Genomic DNA, 13,316 nt, shown 5'->3' on the forward strand with positions numbered 1-13,316 from the left:
TTAGAAACCAGCTTTTCTGAATGGAACCAACACTTGGCATGTGAGGATATTTGTTGAAGCATCCCTACAATTTCTTAAGTGTGTACAAAACAATTTTCTGATTCACGAGAGAAGGTGCAAACCTTGACCTACTCTTGGGAAATAAGGGAGGGCAGGTGACTGAGGTGTCAGTGGGGGTGTCCTTTGGGGCCTGCGACCATAATTCTATTAGCTTTAAAATCGTAATGGAAAAGGATAGACCAGATCTAAAAGTTGAAGTTCTAAATTGGAGAAAGGCCAATTCTGACGGTATTAGGCAAGAACTTTCGAGGCAGATGTTCGCAGGTAAAGGGATGGCTGGAAAATGGGAAGCCTTCAGAAATGAGTTAACAAGAATCCAGAGAAAGTATATTCCTGTCAGGGTGAAAGGGAAGGCTGGTAGGTATAGGGAATGCTGGATGACTAAAGAAATTGAGGGTTTGGTTAAGAAAAAGAAGGAAGCATATGTCAGGTATAGACAGGATAGATCGAGTGATTCCTTAGAAGAGTATAAAGGAAGTAGGAGTATACTTAAGAGGGAAATCAGGAGGGCAAAACAGGGACATGAGATAGCTTTGGCAAATAGAATTAAGGAGATTCCAAAGGGTTTTTACAAATATATTAAGGACAAAAGGATAACTAGGGAGAGAATAGGGCCCCTCAAAGATCAGCAAGGCAGCCTTTGTGTGGAGCCACAGAAAAATGGGGGGTATACTAAATGAATATTTTGCATCAGTATTTACTGTGGAAAAGGATATGGCAGATATAGACTGTAGGGAAATCAATGGTGACATCTTGTAAAATGTCCAGATTACAGAGGAGGAAGTGCTGGCTGTCTTGAAATGATTAAAAGTGGATAAATCCCCAGGACCTGATCAGGTGTACCTGAGAACTCTGTGGGAAGCTAGAGAAGTGATTGCTGGGCCTCTTGCTGAGATATTTGTATCATCGATAGTCACAGGTGAGGTTCCGGAAGACTGGAGGTTGGCAAACGTGGTGCCACTGTTTAAGAAGGGTGGTAAGGACAAGCCAGGGAACTATAGACCAGTGAGCCTGACCTCGGTGGTGGGCAAGTTGTTGGAGGGAATCCTGAGGGACAGGATGTATATGTATTTGGAAAGGCAAGGACTGATTAGGGATAATCAACATGGATTTGTGCCTGGGAAATCATGTCTCACAAACTTGACTGAGTTTTTTGAAGAAGTAACAAAGAGGATTGATGTGTAGTAGATGTGATCTATATGGACTTCAGTAAGGCATTCGACAAGGTTCCCCATGGGAGATTGATTAGCAAGGTTACATCTCATGGAATACAGGGAGAACTAACCATTTGGATACAGAACTGGCTCAAAGGTAGAAGACAGAGGGTGGTGGTGGAGGGTTGTTTTTCAGACTGGAGGCTGTGACCAGTGGAGTACCACAAGGATCGGTGCTGGGTCCTCTACTTTTTGTCATTTACATAAATGATTTGGATGCAAGCATAAGAGGTACAGTTAGTAAGTTTGCAGATGACACCAAAATTGGAGGTGTAGTGGACAGCAAAGAGGGTTACCTCAGATTACAACAGGATCTGGACCAGATGGACCAATGGGCTGAGAAGTGGCAGATGGCATTTAATTCAGATAAATGTGAGGTGCTGCATTTTGGGAAAGCAAATCTTAGCAGGACTTATACACTTAACGGTAAGGTCCGAGGGAGTGTTGCTGAACAAAGAGACCTTGGAGTGCAGGTTCATAGCTCCTTGAAAGTGGAGTCACAGGTAGATAGGAAGTGAAGAAGGCATTTGGTATACTTTCCTTTATTGGTCAGAGTATTGAGTACAGGAGTTGGGAGGTCATGTTGCTGCTGTGCAGGACATTGGTTAGGCCACTGTTGGGATATTGCGTGTAATTCTCGTCTCCTTCCTACCGGAAAGATGTTGTGAAACTTGAAAGGGTTCAGAAAGGATTTACAAGGATGTTGCCAGGGTTGGTGGATTTGAGCTACAGGGAGAGGCTGAACAGGCTGGGGCTGTTTTCCCTGGAGCATCGGAGGCTGAGGGTGACCTTAAAGAGGTTTACAAAATTATGAGGGGCATGGATAGGATAAATAGACAAAGTCTTTTCCCTGGGGTCGTGGAGTCCAGAACTAGAGGGCATAGGTTTAGGGTGAGAGGGGAAAGATATAAAAGAGACCTAAGGGGCAACTTTTTCACGCAGAGGGTGGTATGTGTATGGAATGAGCTGCCAGAGGATGTGTTGGAGGCTGGTACAATTGCAACATTTAAGAGACATTTGGATGGTTATATGAATAGGAAGGGTTTGGAGGGATATGGGCCGGGTGCTGGCAGGTGAGACTAGATTGGGTTGGGATATCTGGTCAGCATGGACGGGTTGGACTGAAGGGTCTGTTTCCATGCTGTACATCTCTATGATTCTATGACTCTAAGTGTTGATACCATTCAGAAAAGCTGGTTTCCAAATCAGCGTGATTTCACTACGGAGCGTTTGTCTCAATGGAATGTCCATGGCGTTGATTGGATAAGTCAAGTGTTCAAGCCTGTCTGAAAACACTTTTAAGGAAGGGGACCTGGAAATGTCCATGAAATACAAGAAATAAATTGTTTTAAATGAACAGTGTGAACTTCATATGACGTCTGACAGGCCCCTCAAGGGAAATAGTCAGCCTGAGATGAGAGAGGTGCAAGATGAAATAATCTAAATCTGACCTTTTAAAAGCAGATTAAACACATTCAGAATTTCATTGTGCAGCTATGGGACATGGTACAGAAAAGAAAAGGACACAAGGTTACTATTAACCCAGAGGCAAATTGTAAAAGTTTGTTTCCAGCCCAGCAGGTCTGGCAGCATCTGTGGAGAGAAATCAGAGTTAACATTTCAGGTCCAGTGACCCTTCTTCAGAACTGGGTATTGTCTGCATACAATCTCCCAGTTTCTCAGGTGTACCACCATGTTCAGTATCAATTTGAAACAGAAAAACGCTTTCAGGAATTAAATATTTATAAGATCAGTTTGTGCAAAGGGGATATATTTATTCAATTGAACAGTTTCATAGAGTCATACAGCACGGAAACAGACCCTTCAGCCCAACCAGTGCATGCTGACCATAATCCCAAACTAAACTCATCCCTCGTGAATGCTCCTGGCCCATACCCCTCCAAACCTTTCCTATTCATGTACTTATCCAAATAAACATTGTAACTGTACCCACATCCACCACTTCCTCAGGAAGTTCATTCCACACGTGAACCACCCACTGTGTAAAGAAAATTGCCCCTCGTGTCTCTCTTCTCACCTTAAGAATATGCCCCCAGTCTTAAAATCCCTCATAATCGGGGAAAGACACCCATTAATTGTATCTATACCCCCATGATTTTATAAACCTCTATAAGGTCACCTCTCAGCCTCCTACGCTCCTCTGAAAAAAGTCCCAGCCTATCCATCTTCTCTTTATAATTCCTTATGGATACTTACCACAGTAACACACACACAGTGTTCTGTAATGCATACTATGCAGGCAATGTCCCTAGTGTCTTAGAGATGTACAGCATGGAAACAGACCCTTCAGTCCAACTCGTCCTTGCTGACCAGATATCCTAATCCCATTTGCCAATACTTGGCCTATATCCATCTAAACCCTTCCTATTCATATCCCCATCCAGATGTCTTTTAAATGTTGTAATTGTACCAGCCTCCACCATTTCCTCTGGCAGGTCATTCCATACATGCACTACCCTCTCAGTGAAAAAGTTACCCCTTAGGTTCCTTTTCAATCTTTCCCCTCTCACCTTAAAAGTATGCCCTCTAGTTCTGGACTCCCCCAGCCCAGGGAAAAAGACCTTGTCTATCTAGCCTATCTATGCCCCTCATGATTTTATAAAGCTTTATAAGGTCATCCCCTCAGCCTCCAACGCTCCATTGTTTCGATAAATGGACAGAGATTGAATGCTTTCACATTCATCGCAAGATAATTTTTGCAAATCCAGTGACAGTCCGCCCAGTACACATCTACTAACATTGACTTCTCTGTCCATCAGGCTTACTGATGCAGGAAGCTGCTTCCAACTGCAGTCAGTAGGGCCATATTAAACCAGAAGCACATGGACCTCCCAGACCAATTGACAATTCATTCTGAAGAAGCTGAACATGATTATTTAACAGTCGCTGGGATTTTGTGGTCAAGAATGGATTTAATTTTATTTCGACTGGGACAACACATCTATCCTGGGACAGGCTAAGCAAAGACATGCCAAAGAATTCCTAGAGGCCTGGCACTCCAACCCCAACGCCATAAACAAACACATAGATCTAGATACCATCTATCAACCCCTCAGAAAACGAACAGGAAATGACATCACCACAAACCCCAGGAACCCCATCTAGGACAAACATATAAATAGAAAGAAGGAGACAACAGCTTCGCTTCACTTGGAGGTAGCCACTGATGAAGTTACCTAGCCAGGTAATGAAACGTCTGGATATCAAACCTACAGCTCAGTCAGCAAACCTACACCCTAAACCTCAACCTGAGCTACAAACCTTCACAAACCTTGCAGAATGGATGCTGTCTACTTTGCAGAAGACTGGATGGTGCATTAATTACTCCATTCCCCCCGGAACATCTGAACGTAAGCAACAACACAAGAACATGTATTGAGCATTAAGCCTTTAAGCTTGCTCACTGTTCAATGAGATCTTTGCAGATTGATTTTTCAACACCTCCTTTACACATGCACACACCCTAGACCTTGTCATGACATGAGCTGCTTTCAGCATCAGCAACCCGGTTTCCTCCCATAGTCTAAAGATGTACAGCTGAGGTGGATTAGCGATGCTAAATTACCCATAGTGTCCAGGGATGTGTAGACCACGTGAAGTTATGGAGATGGGGTGGGTGGGATACTCTCTGGAGGGTCGCACTGTAGGGATTCTATGATTCACCTCCCTAGAACTAGGATTTAATTAAACTATAATTAAAGGTGTTGCACACTCATGCCCATGAATGTCCTGTTTACAAAGAAGTAGAAAAGCAAATTCTCACCTATTTCATCATCCCCATGATCAGCTTTTCTCCTTCCCTAGCTTACTCTCAACTATGCTTTTGTGTGCATAACTTTCTTTTCTGTCTGTCTGGGCTGTGTCTCCAACTATTCACTCACTCCTTTCTTACCTCCATCCCCTGTCATCGGTGTAAATGCCACCCTTTCCCATCTACCATCCGTTTTGAAGAAGGGTCACTGGACTTGAAACGTTGACTCTGATTCTCTCTCCACAGAAAATGCCAGACCTGCTGAGATTCTCCAGCTCTTTCCGTTTTTGTTTCAGATCTTCGGCTTTTTATATTTCAGCACCGTTGACCGAATAACTTGGGAGAACTTCACAAATATCTGTCAAGTTCAGTCTTGAAAATGTCAATTTACAACACAGTCCACACTCTTTACGGAGGGCGAATTCCACCTTGCTGACAGTGCTGCTGAACAGAAGCCGAGCTCTAATTCTAAGAATGCAGCTCCTTATTCCACTTTCAGACACCAGAGGAAATGTGCAGTGAAGGTAATATTTTCCTTTGCTCAAGTTAAATATGGCAGTAGATCCACACAGCTTCACTGAGGGGTTTAGGGAGAGTCATTAGAAATCTATCAGCAGTGGAGACACATAGTTTGGAAAGGAATAATCGTTATAAAAAAAGGACATAAGAAATAGGAGCAAGAGGAGATTTTCCACTCTTCCTGCCTGACAACTACAGTGAAATGTTGGAAAAACTCAGCAGGTCTGGCAGGATCTGTGAGGAGTTGGAGCTAACCTTTCAAGTCCAGTATGGCTTCTTCAGCTCTATAGAGGAGCCATCCCAGACTGGAAACATTGACTCGGTTTATCTCTTCATTGATGCTGCAAGACCTGCTGGGTTACTCCAGCAATTTTTGTTCCTGTTTTCACACCTCCAGTATTCACAGTGTTTATATGATGACTTCAACTCCACTTTCCTACCTGACCCCCTGACCCTTGACGCTGTCATAGAATTAAAAAAAAATGTCGAAGTCAACTGTGAACACAATGAATGGCCAAGCCTCCATCACTTCCTGGGGAAGAGCCATTACAAACAGTGGCACGGTGGCTCAGTGCTTAGCACTGCTGCCTCACAGCACCAGGGACCCGCATTCAATTCCAAGCTCAGATTACTGGCTGTGTGGAATTTGCACAGTCTCCCTGTGTTGGTGCAGGTTTCCTCTGGGTGCTCTGGTTTCCTCCCACAGTCCAAAGATGTACAGCTTAGGTGAATTAGCCATGCTAAGTTACCCATAGTGTCCAAGGATGTATAGACCACGTTAAGTTATGGAGATGGGGTGGGTGGGATGCTCTTTGAAGGGTCACACTGTAGGGATTCTATGATTCACCCCTCCCCCCCAGAAGTGGGAACTAATTAATCTAGCATTAATGTGTTGCACATTCACACCCATGAATGCCCTTTTTACAAGGAAGTAGAAAAGCAATTTGCTGCTGCAACTAAAATCAACAACATCATTCAGTCAACGTCGAATCCCTCCAGCACAGGAAGAGACCATTTGGCCCATCTGAAGACCAGCCCACAACCTTGCATGTAATCCACCTCGCCTACACATCTTTCAGAAAAATGAGTGACTTTGTTATGGCGGGCATACCTGACCATTCAACTGAGGCATTCAAGATGGTATCGGATGGTTATTTGGATAAAAACAATGTGTAAGAATTTGAGGGAAAAGGCAGGAGATTGGCACTGGGTAATGGCGTTCATTCAGAGACCCAGCAGGCATGCTGGGCTCAATGGCCTCCCTCTTCACCATAACAACTCTGTGATGTTGGGTATCAGCTATTATTAGCAAATTTAATATGTAAGTATCACACTTTACTCACCATTGGACTGAGAAATGAGATCGCTTTAACACATGGACTACAGACCAGACCATCATTTGTCCATATCATATTATTGAACGTTTATTACAAGTTGGAGTTTTAGGAATTAACACACTCTCGTTTTATGTAATATATTCTTTCTTTATGTAAGATCTTATGGAGTTACTTAATCATGAACAAGACAAACTACAAAGAATATTTTAAAAATTGTAAATGCACAACAGCAAATATCAGATGTGGATTTCTTTTTAATGCTAGCATTCATTTTAACAAGACAGACAGAGTGCTGGTGCCAAACATCCTTCATCAAGTTCAACCCTGTAAAGGTTCAACAGCTTTGAGGAGCTGGAGGTGTTAGTATCACTCATAAACCTGCCAGTAACTCTTCAATGATAAGGAAACACAGGACAGCTATTCTTGGCATCGCTTGCACTGGAAGTGAAGACAACCCTCAGCTGCAGTGTGCAATTTGTGAACAAGTACCTTATCAGCTCCCTTGATAGCTCAACAACTTCAATAAGATCAACCCTTAACTTTCTAAATTACAGGAAACACACTCCTAGTTTGTGTGTAATCTCTCATTGTAATTTCATCCCTAGCTAGAGATCAGGTATCATTGCCAAAATACAAACAAGAAACAACAGGAGGCCATTCAGCCCTGTGAATCCACCGATGAATCCCCCCACTACCAACATCCTTGGGGTTAACATGGACCAGAAACTCGACAGGACTCATCATATTAACACAGTGGCTATAAGAGTAGGAATACTGTAGCAAATAACTCACTTGCTGATTCCCAAAAGCCGCCATCTACAAGGTAAAATTCAAGAGTGTGATGGAATACTCCTCAATTCTCTGGATGAATGCAGCTCCAACAACACTCAAGCAACTTGACACCATCCAGGACAAGCAGCTTGCTTGACTTGGCACTACATTCACAAGCATCCACTACTGATGCACAGTAGCAGCAGTGTGGACCATCTACAAGATGCACTACAGAAATTCACCAAGGATCCTTAGATAACACTTTCCAAACCATGATCACTTTCATCTAGAAGGACAAGGGCAGCAGATACATGGGAAGACCACCAGCTGTAAGCCACTGTCCAAGTCACTCACCATCCTGACTTGGAAATATATCATCGATCCTTCAAAATCCTCGCCCTCAGGACATTGTTGGTCAACCCACAGCATATTGACTGCAGCGGTTCAAGAAGGCAGCTCATTACCACTTTGTGAAAAGACAGCGAGATGCTGGCCAGTCAGGGACAGCCACATCCCACGAATAATATTTATAAAACCTATCGATACGGTCCAGTTGTTTGTTTTTAATGAAAAGTCCAAGACAGTAAAATCCTACCATTCTCATGGGATACATTTCAAGACAACGTCACAATTAGTGATTTTTGCAAACACTGAATGTGACTGAATGCACATGCACATTATGTGATGGATGCATTTTTACACCAGGAAATACGTAGTTTTTTTCATTTAAAACCATGGGGAGGTGACATTTAGATTCACTGTTGGCAAATAGCACATGGACAGCAGCGGTTCACCACCACCCTCTCAAGGGTATGTAGGGCTAGGCAATAAATGCTGGCCCAGCCAGTGACACTCAGCCTCTAGTCCATATAAAAAAAGGTGATGTGGAGGTGCCGCTGTTGGACTGGGTGGACAAAGTTAAAAATCACACAACACTGGGTTATAGTACCTGTTGGACTATAACTAATAACAAAAAGGTGTACAGTCAGAAATGTGTGGACACACAGATCTGTGCAGGGTGAACACAGATATTTACTTTGCACTGTTAAATGGTGGCTCAGTGGTTAGCCCTGCTGCCTCACAAGGACCCAGGTTCACTTCCAGCCTCGAATGACTGTCTGTGTGGAGTTTGCACATTCACCCTCTGTCTGTATGGGTTTCCTCCCACAGTCCAAAGATGTGTAGGTTACTTGAATTAGCAATGCTAAATTGCCCATAGTGTTCAGGGACATGTAGGTTAGGGGAATTGGTCAGGGGTAAATGTAGGACGACAGGGTAAGGGAATGGAGCTGGGTGGGTTACTCTTTGGAGGGTCGGTGTGGACTTGTTGGGCTGAAGGGCCTGTTTCCACTCTAGGGATTCTAATTCTCAAAAAAATGGTGAGGCTTTACTGTAATTTGCATTGTTAGAAAGTGCAACATTTATCGTGCAAAATGTTACCTAACGATTCTAATTAGACTGTAATATTGCAGACATAATCGGTTCAAATCTATGACTGATTGGAGTTTGCAGCAGTTCACTGTTTACCCAGCTGATTAGTAGCTTAGCTATAGCAGTGAGGCTTTTACTTGTATTAAAGGCTTTTTATATCTTATGATCTTTCTTGTGGGTAGGAGAGAGAAAAAAAGTTGAACAAACCCTATTTCCATCAACTACCCTTCTGTGAAATTCTAGTCTGGCACAGTCTACACAGTTCAGGAAGTGGGATAGTCTAGACAGACATGGTTAATGCTTTAGTTCAGACTCTGATTATTACCTCCAGCTTTATAGGAACCAATTTTGATATTCGTGGCTACCAAAAAAGGCAATGCTGGAGTCTCTAACCTTACACAGCTTTCCTCGGTTTAGTGAGACAATTGCACAGCCACGTAAAAACAGAGTATGACAGTAAGTGCTAATTTTACAAGTTGTACATTGAGCAACCTGAGGCCAACAGAGGATGTGGGAAAAGGCCTTGACCAGTTTATCAAAACCAACACAAGCCCACAGACACCGCCTGGTATATCGAACAAAAAAAACTTGTGAAAACAAAATGCAGCTCACGTCCCAGTTTGCAGAAAAGTTAGCACAACATGGATGCTCATTAAAGCAAGAAATCTGACCTTTTTGTTGGTTTTGGAGCAGCATTTAATTAATTTGCATACCGGAATTCACCAGTGACGTTCTGAGTCTGCACAAAAGGCAAACAATTCCTTCCCAAATCCTAAGCATTCATTGAAACAAAGCTTTTCCTCATATTGCCTGTGCTTCTTTCACCTGGCACTTTGTATCTCTGGTTACCCTCTCTTCATTCACTGGAATCAGTTTTATTTTATTCACTCAACCTAAGCCCGTCATGATTTTAAACTTTTGTTTCTCATCAGTAATTCCTTCAGGTGCTGCCTCTTTAATTGTCCGTTGCAATTCCGCTGCTCATGTCTGAACTAACACCAAGTTTTGAGAGACTAGGAATACTGTGGCAAATATCTCACCTCCTGACTCCCCAAAACCTGTCTGCCATCTACAAGGCACGAGTCAGGAGTGTGATGGAATACTCAGAGTCATAGAGATGTACAACATGGAAACAGACTCTTTGGTCCAACCTGTCCATGCTTTACAAGCCATGCTTTACATGTCCCTCCCTACCTCCAGGAAGTGGTCCACTCCCACAAGCCTCTGAGATCATGGCTGTCCTCCAACCCCAGCCTCTTATCACTCACTCTTCAGTGCTGTGCCCTCCCTGCAACTCTCCAACTCTCTGCCCCACTTTCCTCCTTTTAAAAACACTTTAAAGCTGAAACAAAAACAGGAAATGCTGGAGAAACTCAGCAGGTCTGGCAGCATCTGTGGAGAGGGAAACAGAGTAAAGAGTTCGAGTCCATTGACTCTTCTTCAGATTCTGGCTCTCAGATTCTGAAGAAATGCCGTCAGACTTGAAATATTAACTCTGTGTTTCTATCTCTGCAGATGCTGCCAGATCTGCTGAGTTTCTCCATCAATTTCTGTTTTGTTTCAGATTTCCAGCTTTCCAGTATTCTTAAAAACTATCTCTTTGTCCCAATATCGCCTGATTTGGCTTGGTGCCTGTTTTAGATTTATAATGCTCCTATGAAACACCTTAGAATATTAGCTATGTAGATAAAAATACTTCTGTTGCTGTTGCAAATGCAAGCACAAAGCAATTGTTCCTCATGATGTTTTTAATGTTTCACTGTAAATTCTATGAGAAGTTTAATTGGCACAAACTGCATCTCAGTGCTAATAACAAAAATTGTTGCAAATAAACGTTAAATTAATATAGACAGACAAATGCTTGCAGCTGTAACCAGCTAATGCTTCTGAAATGGTCCATATTTTGCAGCCATGTAGTTTGTGAAAACGTAGCAGCATTTGCTGTGTCACATGTGATTTGTTGAACACATCAGGACAGGAATGGAAGATTTCACGGTGAATAGTTCTTGGAGTAGCCTCATTTTGAACCACAAATGCTTTACCAATTGTGCAAGGGTGTATCCAGAGATGACTCTTGTGTTTAAAATGTGCAGCTCTCTATAATCACAGTGAATCACAACGATGGGAATTTAATGCTTTTTGTACAGCTCCTCCTTGGTCTTCTGACAAGTCATCCAGGATTTTAAAATGACACATCTCAGATTGTAAAATAATCATTGATATCTTGTAAAGTTAGTTGAAAGTTGTATGCTAGCATATAAAATACAGAAATACGGTTCCCATTCACAAAGTGACAGTATACCATCCAACTCAGTGCATGCAAACACATTTGAATTAAAAATATGTAAATACTGTGCACAAACACACAAACACAAGCATATATTAATGGTTTATTATAGTTATACGGAATAAATGCTATTGCACAGTATTAATTTTGCTAATAGGCTAAGTTAAGCCCTCAAGACTGAAACTTGGAAAATGAATCATTCACTTCTATAAAATGTGGATTATGAGATAGGTTCTGCCTTGCAAATTTTCTCAAACAGTTTTGGCACAGACCAGTTCCTGTCTGTCCCAAGATTCAAAACGTATTCTAAAGAGGCTTTGTTTCGGCAGGATTCCTGGAGAGAGCCACCCGTGACTCCTACTGTTTACATTTCTCAACCCGTCTCTTCCATTCCAGTTGGTTTCTGTGATTTAAAGTCTACTTTATGGTTAAAATGATGTAAGCAAGTGTAAACCACGAGGAACAGAAAAACTCACAACACTTATTGATCAGAAGGGTCATTTGATCCATGCAAATTGATCCTAACACTAACCTCTGCTCACTGTGCAGAATTACATGGAACTGTGGTGCAAACACAGACCATTTGGCCCATTTAGCTCAGCAAGTCTCTTCCAAGCCTTCCACATTTAACCCAAAATGCATAATCCTTCTAGACAAATGCTCTGCCACTGAGATACACTTCCAAGCAGGTGTATAGTATCCGTTGCTGGGTCAATAATTCGATCGGACTCTGTGTATTCAAGCTAGCTGGTGAAATAACTCCACAGAGGCTGATATCCCATTATCAAGCCACCCTTTATTCACACAAGTATTGTACATGACATTTACCCAGCTGCTTAGAGCTGGCTCCTGGAGTGGGTAGAACCCCTAACACTCCTGTTTATTTTTATTATTTTTTTCCCCTTCCCCACACTATCATCAGATAGCAGTAGTGCTTGTTTTTCCCCAGCGCCCATGTTGAGTGCGTGTAGGTGACGGACACAGTGAAAAACAATAAGTGTGTAAATCTTTATTTATATTCCACCACCAGGCAGAAAGGAAACACCCGAGTGGCCAGTGACAAGCAATGCCCTTCACATGAAAGGGCAATGCTGTGTGATCAAACAGTCAAGGGGAGGGCAGAGATTACATCAAAATAGAGTTGGAGGGGGAAATAGGACACTCCATTCCCTGCAGTGCCCACCTTTCCTTGAAAATCTTGAGGATTTGGTGGACACCGCATGCTCCTTATCCAGAGAACACTCCTGTTTATTTTTTTTTTAACCTGTTTTTTTTTCTTTTATAATTTAACCCCCACACTACCACCTAAGTGCGGTAGTGCTTATTTTATCCCCAGCACCCATGGTGTGTGTGTGCAGGTGTGGGACACAGTGAAAGACACAAAGTGCACGAATCTTTATTCAATTTCCACCACCAGGAAGATAGGAAAACACCCGGGTGGCCAGTGACAAACACTGCCCTTCACATCAAGGGGCAGTGCTGTGTGATCAAAACAGTGAAGAGGAGGGTAGGGACTAAATCAAAATAGAGTTGGAGGGAGAAATGATGCACTCCACTCCCTGCGGCGCCCACCTCTCCCTGAACAACTCCAGGGTGTTGGTGGACACCGCGTGCTCCTTCTCCAAGGACACCCGGGCTCTAACGTAACCGCGGAAGAGGGGCAGGCAGTCGGCCCTAATGACCCCCTCCACGGCCCGCTGCCTCGACCTGTTGATGGCCAGTTTGGCCAGGCCCAGGAGCAGACCCACGAGGAGGTCTTCAGACCTGCCCTTCCTCCTCCGTATCGGGTGCCCAAAGATCAGGAGCGTGGGACTGAAGTGCAACCAAAAACAGAGGAGAAGGTTTTTCAGAAAATCGAAAAGGGAGTGCAAACGCCCACACCCAATATATACATGGTCCACGGACTCCACAGCGCCACAGAACAA

The sequence above is a fragment of the Chiloscyllium plagiosum genome, unplaced genomic scaffold (genome assembly GCF_037043375.1).
Source record: "Chiloscyllium plagiosum isolate Xiang-an unplaced genomic scaffold, Cpla_swu_hap1 HiC_scaffold_37, whole genome shotgun sequence".
In the NCBI taxonomy this organism is placed as follows: domain Eukaryota; kingdom Metazoa; phylum Chordata; class Chondrichthyes; order Orectolobiformes; family Hemiscylliidae; genus Chiloscyllium; species Chiloscyllium plagiosum.